This window comes from Galeopterus variegatus, unplaced genomic scaffold (genome assembly GCF_000696425.1).
Source record: "Galeopterus variegatus unplaced genomic scaffold, G_variegatus-3.0.2 Scaffold410, whole genome shotgun sequence".
In the NCBI taxonomy this organism is placed as follows: domain Eukaryota; kingdom Metazoa; phylum Chordata; class Mammalia; order Dermoptera; family Cynocephalidae; genus Galeopterus; species Galeopterus variegatus.
In genome coordinates this window covers 434,913-441,718 of record NW_007726521.1, presented here as the reverse complement: position 1 = coordinate 441,718, position 6,806 = coordinate 434,913, and the positions used below count along the sequence as shown (strand labels likewise).

At 41.9% G+C, this 6,806-nt stretch overlaps 1 pseudogene; it reads left to right on the top strand.

Annotated features, from left to right (window-relative positions):
* The first annotated feature begins 657 nt into the window (after nucleotides 1-657).
* Nucleotides 658-6,806, top strand: part of LOC103587058 — a 58,135-nt pseudogene continuing 51,986 nt past the window's right edge.

Below are 6,806 nucleotides of genomic sequence, written 5' to 3'. Positions count from 1 at the left end.
GGGCCCGCGGGGCCTGGTTGCTTGAAGTGGTAGCGGCGGTGGGGGTGGGAGCAGGGCAGGGAGGCTGCTGCTGCTTTAGCCAAGCAAAATCTCAGAGCGAGAGAAGAAAATGGTTCCAAATCTCGAGAGATTACTGTGCCCTCAAAGTCTCCCCCAAATCACAGACATGCAGTCCTCTACACTCCTGAAATGTTCTCCTCCAGCCGACTGGCCTTTCCTGGGGCCTGGTCGGGCCGAGGCAGGGCTTGTCAGAGGCGAGGGTTCTTCTGGACAGGCCGCGGACTTCCGCCTGCAGAGACCGCCGGGCCGCCCTGTTAGGCTAAAGGTGCGGCCTGTGGTGGTACACAGGCCGCCAACTGGCCGAAACCGATTTGAAATAAATTTTTGTTTGTTCTCGTTTGGGTCCTTAAAACGGTTTGCGGCCTTTTCGTGCTGCAGGGGATTTTGCTCTTGCACTGGCGTTCCTATCTCGGTCCCAGCCCCCTGCTGAGTTATTCCTGTCACTGTGGGGGATCCCAGGGCGACCCTACCCCAAGATGACAAAGCTGTAGGGAGCTGGGCTGGGCTGACCAGGGCCGGGGAACTTCGTAGCTCTAGGGGAGTGTGTGGGGATGAGGAGCAAGCGGGCTGCAAGGCCAAAGGGGGAATGGAGAGAAAATGAGGGCCAGGAGCCGAGGGGACAGGGCAGGGGGAGGCGGCCGAAGTGGCTACGTGCAGACTCGAGAGAGGCTCCCTTTGCAAAAGCACCCCCGGAACATTTGCTGCCTTGATGCCTTGCCAAGTGCCTTCATGCTCAAATGCAATCGTGCGGATGCCGCTGTGATGCCCACTCTTCTGATCGGGAAACAAACCCAGACGTTACTCTGGTCAGTGGCAGAACCAGTCATATTCCCTTATATAGAAATTTACTGTCTTGTGTTTCTGGTTTCCTATACGGTACAATTCATTATTATAACTCCCTCCCTCCATGTCAGATCCAGGAATCTTGTTAGTGAGGGGGTGCCTGGAGAGGGACGAGGGTTGGAAGGGTGTTTAAGCAGTAGAGCCCTCATATTCTAATACGCTTGTTGGCAAGCTTTTTCTAAAAGGGGTCAGATAGTAAATATTTTAGTCTTTGGGGGCAGCTACTCGACTCTGCCGTGTTGTAGCGCCATGGACAACGTGGATAGACCTGGCTGTGTTCCAGCAAAACTATACACACCGAAATTTGAGTTTAAGATAGTTTTCACGGGTCACAAAATATCCTTTTGATTTTTTTCAACCACTTGAAAATGGAAAAACCGTTTTCAAAAACACGTGGTGGGTTAGATTTAGTCGGAGGACTGTAGTTTGCCCACCTTGTTCTCAATAATCGTGTCCTACAGCTCTGCTTCAAATGGGAACCTCATGTGCAGAGCAAGAGAATGTTTGGGAGATGATTTCCTGTCTCTTTTTAATATAATTTACTCATTTCTGATAGTTAGGCATGATTTCCAAAACCTATTAAATGTTTAAAGGACCGAGAGAAAAATCTAAGACGATATGGCTTTAAAATCTTTATACTGTCGACCTCACTGAGGGTCAGAGAAGGAAGTATGGAGCAGATATTTGGGGCGTTTCTAAGAATATTCACCCACTGTCATACACTTAATCTGAAAGTATCATATACGGCATACTTCGTTTGTTTTGGATTTTTGTTGTTAAACTGAATCTGTCAATTTTGTTTCTCTAATTTTTTTGGTCTTCTTCCCATCAGGTACTATTTTGCATTAAAAATGTGATACCAGTTTTCTCTCTTGAAGGGCTTAACTGTTAGTTTTGTTGCGTCTTTTGCCCCAGCCTCTTAGCTCTAGTCCCAATCTTTTCTGGCACTTTCTCTGTGGTCTTTTTGTCTCTCCTGCTCTCTGCTAAGTCTACTAGTCCAATAAGGCGCTACCAGGCACACACACACAAGGCGTGGATGATTGATCTTAACGGAGAGAGGCCCTGTTTAGATACCTTTCACTAAGACTGCTTACCTCAAAGCTGGCTATAGTATTAACCACCACTTTCTCCAAGCCAGTGTTTTACAGACCAGTACACATGTATATAAACTGAAACAAGTTACACAAAACAGTGCTGACCTTTAATATGTGTGATGCCCTCTGGTATTTTATTTCATTTTTTATAAACGCAGACCATCCTCTAATTGATGTTATGATTACACTTAGTCACAACTTGATGTTTGAAAAGCACTACACTAGGATATTTTTAAAACCTTTAGCTGTCCCTGACCACCTTTATGACATAGAAACGTACCATGCCCTACCATGCCCTCATCTATCCCCATGGGGGAGGATCACTTTCTATCCCCCCCCCCTTTTTTTATAGCACTTATCACCAATATTTGTTCAATATTCTCCCCTATCCTAGAATGTAAATTTGGGGGCAGGATCTCTGTTTTGTTTTACCTCCAGCACCTGAACCAGTGCTTACCAGATGAGGAAGCTGAGGGAGAGAGTGGTGAAGTTTCTTGCCAAGGTTACATAGCTAAGAGGGCTGGCCCTTGGCCGACTCGGGAGAGTGTGGTGTTGATAACACCAAGGCCACGGGTTCGGATCCCTATATAGGGATGCCGGTTAGCTCACTTGGGAGAGCGTGGTGCTGACAATACCAAGTCAAGGGCTAAGATGCTCTTACCGGTCATCTTTTTGGAAAAAAAAAAAAAAAAAAAGGTTATCTAGCTAGTGAGTGTTGGAGTTGGAATTTGAATTCAATCAGTCTTATATTAAAACAGCAAAAGTGATCATATGTGAAAGAATGAACTGTTTACTAAAAGGAATGAAAGAGAGAGAGAAATAATATCCAGACATAGCTGCAGAGTGATTGCAGAGTTCATTAGCAACTGTCTCACTAGTTTTGGGGCAAAAATCTTAGCCATTCAAAAAAATGTTTTTTGGAGTACTAACTGTGTGCCCAGCAGTATTCTGGGAACTGGAGATACCTGGATGAACAAGACATGCAGAGATGCTGCTCTTTTATGCATTCCTTTATTGTTTTTCTTATTATAAAAACAAAGCTCATTACAGAAAAATCTGAAAATTATACAAGCAAAGGAGGAGCATAAAGAACACCAATTTTGTTTCTGTCCAAATTGTTTCTATCCAAATCATAGGAGTGGAAGAAAATATACTAAAATATTAATAGCCATTGTCTCTTGGTACTAGTATATGGATGATTGTTATTTTATTCTTCATTTATTTTGAAAGTTTCTGCAATGGACACACAGTACTCTCATAAACAGAAAAATCCCCATACATTTTAGAAAAAAAAAATTTAAATGGTAGAGGAGTAATACAAATTAAAAGAGTTGTCTTAGTGTGATAGAATTCTAAGTAATTTCTCTTAAAAATATTGTTTAATGTAATTGCGTGAGAGGGAGTCGAAGGAAAGTTATAATAGAAAACACACTATTATTGTTTGAACTTGTACTTTGTTTTCATTTACAATTGAGATATTTTATTAGGTAAAGTGAAATAATTGTTTTATACTTATAAATGTGTTAATATTTAACCTTTGTGGAATGTCCCTCTGGATTTCTAAAAGGCCAACTTACCCTGTCATGCTCGCTGTTAATGTTAAGCAATACAGCATTGGTGACAGTGAATAAAGGAAATGACCTCGACCAGAATCATTGGGGCTTAGAATCACTGGGGCATAGTAAATAAATATTTTATCAAATGAAAAATAATGAATAAAAACTCCTCCTGGGCTTGTCCCAATCTGTAAGCAGTGATGAGAAGGCTTCACATATAGAACCTTCTTTTTTTTTTTAAATTTCATTTTTAATTGACAAATAATAATTGTACGTATTTATGGGGTACAATGTGATGTTTTGATATATGTTTACATTGTGGAATGATTACATCAAGCTAATTGGCAAATCCATCACCTCACATTCTTATCATTTTTTGGTGGTGAAAACATTTAAAATCTACTCTTTTAGCAACTTTGAAATATACAATGTATTATTTGTTATAGTCACCATTCTGTGCAATAGATCACTAAAATTTATTCCTTCTAACTATAGAATCTTCTTTTAGAAACATTGCTCTGAGCATTCCACCCCAAGCACATTGTTGTTTTACTCAAAAGTTTTTGTATACAGTGCATTCCAATTTGCAAAGACCTCTTCTGGAGTTTACTGTAGTGAAAGTTTGTTGTAATTGCAGGCCACCATCCATTCTTCCTTCTCTAGGAAATAGCATGCTACCTTTCTTTTGGGTGAAACTCTTCCTCAACAAGTCACAGTTTAGGAGGACTGTCCATCAGGATGTCCCGCTTTCCACAGGCTGAAGGATAGGCACCTGACCCGAGCCGGCCACACCCTTCCTGGAATGTGGATTCTGTAGATTCCATCTGGTGAACCACCCTGGAGGTCTGTTGGTTCCTGCTTCCTAGATCTCTGGAATGGCTCTGGTTCCCACCCTTTCTAAACTGGCACCTTTGACTCTGTGAACTCCTCACGTCCTGCCCTAAATTCCTTTTTTGTATAAGTAAGCCTGAGTCCATTTATTGCTTACAAGCTAAGAACTCCGATATTCATCTAACTCTGTCCCCTTCCCTCTCCAAGTCCTGAGTTCAACCACAGATTATCCTGAATAAAGGAAATGACCCTTGTGGTTGGAGAGGATATAGATAAGATACTAAAAGATTTGCAAAACTTTGTTTTCAATTGTATAAAAGTCATGACACTCCAGAAAACAGAAGCCATGCTAAGTATTTCAAATAGAGTGGATTCAATACAGGGAACTGGGTACATAGGTGTTGGAAGGCTCAAAGAGGGGACAACAAGGTAACCCAGATATTGGGGTGATAGTAACTGCAGTAACTGGCTGGCTAGCATGGAGCTCTGTTGGAGGCTCGCCCTTCAGTGAACTACTTGGCTCAGGCTCAGATCACCAAGGAAGGGGTGGCTGGTTAGTGCTGGTAGCTCTGTGGAGACATGGTATGGTGATGCTGGGAAAGCTGAAAGAAGGTGGAGAATGGAGCTATGGGGGTGGGGGCTGTTGATGGAAGCTGGCAACAAGAAGTCCCTTCTTCCCTCTTCCAATCTCCCATCAGAACCTTCCATTGGCAGAACCTACCAGGAAGGCAACCGCCCGGGAGCTTGGGAAAAGCAGTTTGCAGAGCCCCAATCCTAGCATCACAAAAGACAGTAAAAAGGGGTTAGCTTAAAGCTAAGACATGGCAGGGAAATAACCACAATGAAAGCATGCTTCACTTTTAAGAGGATCGGTAATGGTTTTTGAAAATAGAATTCCCTAGTAAATTGGAAAATTTTAATATATCTGTGACTGAATGTAAATTACATCATTATTGTACTATGCTGAAAGACCTAAGGGCACAAATTTCAAACCTGTAACATGTTCTCTGGCCCTTAGTGATGGCATATGGATTTATCAGTTAGAAAATTTGTTTGCTACTACATATTTATGAGGTGCAGGAGATACAGTAAGGTTGTTCAGTTTGACTATTACAAAGAGGAAACCAGCAATAATATAAAACTATCATAGTTATCAAAATGTCTGTAATTGTAAGGTTATTTAGAAATTCCTACTGAGAACTGCTTTTCAAAATACGTTAGAAGGAAAACTAGAGAAATTCATATTATTGAAAAAATACTTCGCAATCTCTTAAGAAAAATTACACATGCTTCAAACGTATAGATTAAGCCAACAGATTTTATTTGGAAAGTTTGCAAAATTACCGATCATCTAACATTAACCAATAGAAGTGGAAATGATTATACAGTAGCAAAACACAATGTTAGATGAAAAATGCATCTGTGAATGTTCACATCAGCTTTATTTGTAAGAGCCCAAACTGAAATCAGACCAGATGTCCTTCAGCTGGTGAATGGTTAAATAAACTGTGGTACATATACACCATGAATACTACTCAGAAATAAAAAGGAAGAAACTATTGAAAACACACAGCAACTTTGATGAAATTCCAGGCAATTATCTTGAGCAAAAAAAGTCAATCCCAAAAGGTTGCACACTTTATGATTCTATTCATATAACATTTTTGAAATGATGGAAATTTAGAAATGAAGGACAGATTAGTGGTGTTAGAGGTTAGGCATTGGGGGATTAGTGTGCAGGAAGGTGAGTGTGGTTATAGAAGGGAAAAACGAGGAATCCTTGTGTTTGTAGTGTTGGAACTATTCACTATCTTGACTGTGGTGGCGAATAAGGAACGTACACAGGTGATTAAATTGTAAAGCACTTAACACACACACACAAATGAGTACAAATAAAAGTGGGGAAATTGAATCAGATGAGTGGATTGTATGAATATCAATATCCTGGTTCTGATGTTATATTATCATTTTGCAAGATGTTACCTTTGTGGGGAACTAGACCGAGTGTACATAGGATCTCTCTCTATATATTTATATATTTTCTTTTCTTTTTTTGGCGGCTGGCCAGTATGGGGGTCCGAACCCTGCACCTTGGTGTCATCAGCACCACGCTCTAACCAAGCGAGCTTAACCAGCCAGCTCTCTACTTCTTACAACTGCCTGTGAACCTACAATTCTCTCAAATTTTTTAATTAAAAATTGAAATTAAAAATGGTGTGCGCGGGCCGGCCCGGTGGCGCACTGGATAGTGCGCCGCTTGGGAAGCGCGGCGGCGCTCCCGTCCGAGGGTTCGGATCCCACATATAGACCGGCTCCCGCTCACTGGCTGAGCGCGGCGCGGGAGCAACGCCGAGGGTTGCGATCCCGTTGCCGGTCCCGGTCCGGTACGGGGGCGACACTGAGGGGTGCGATCCGTTGCCGG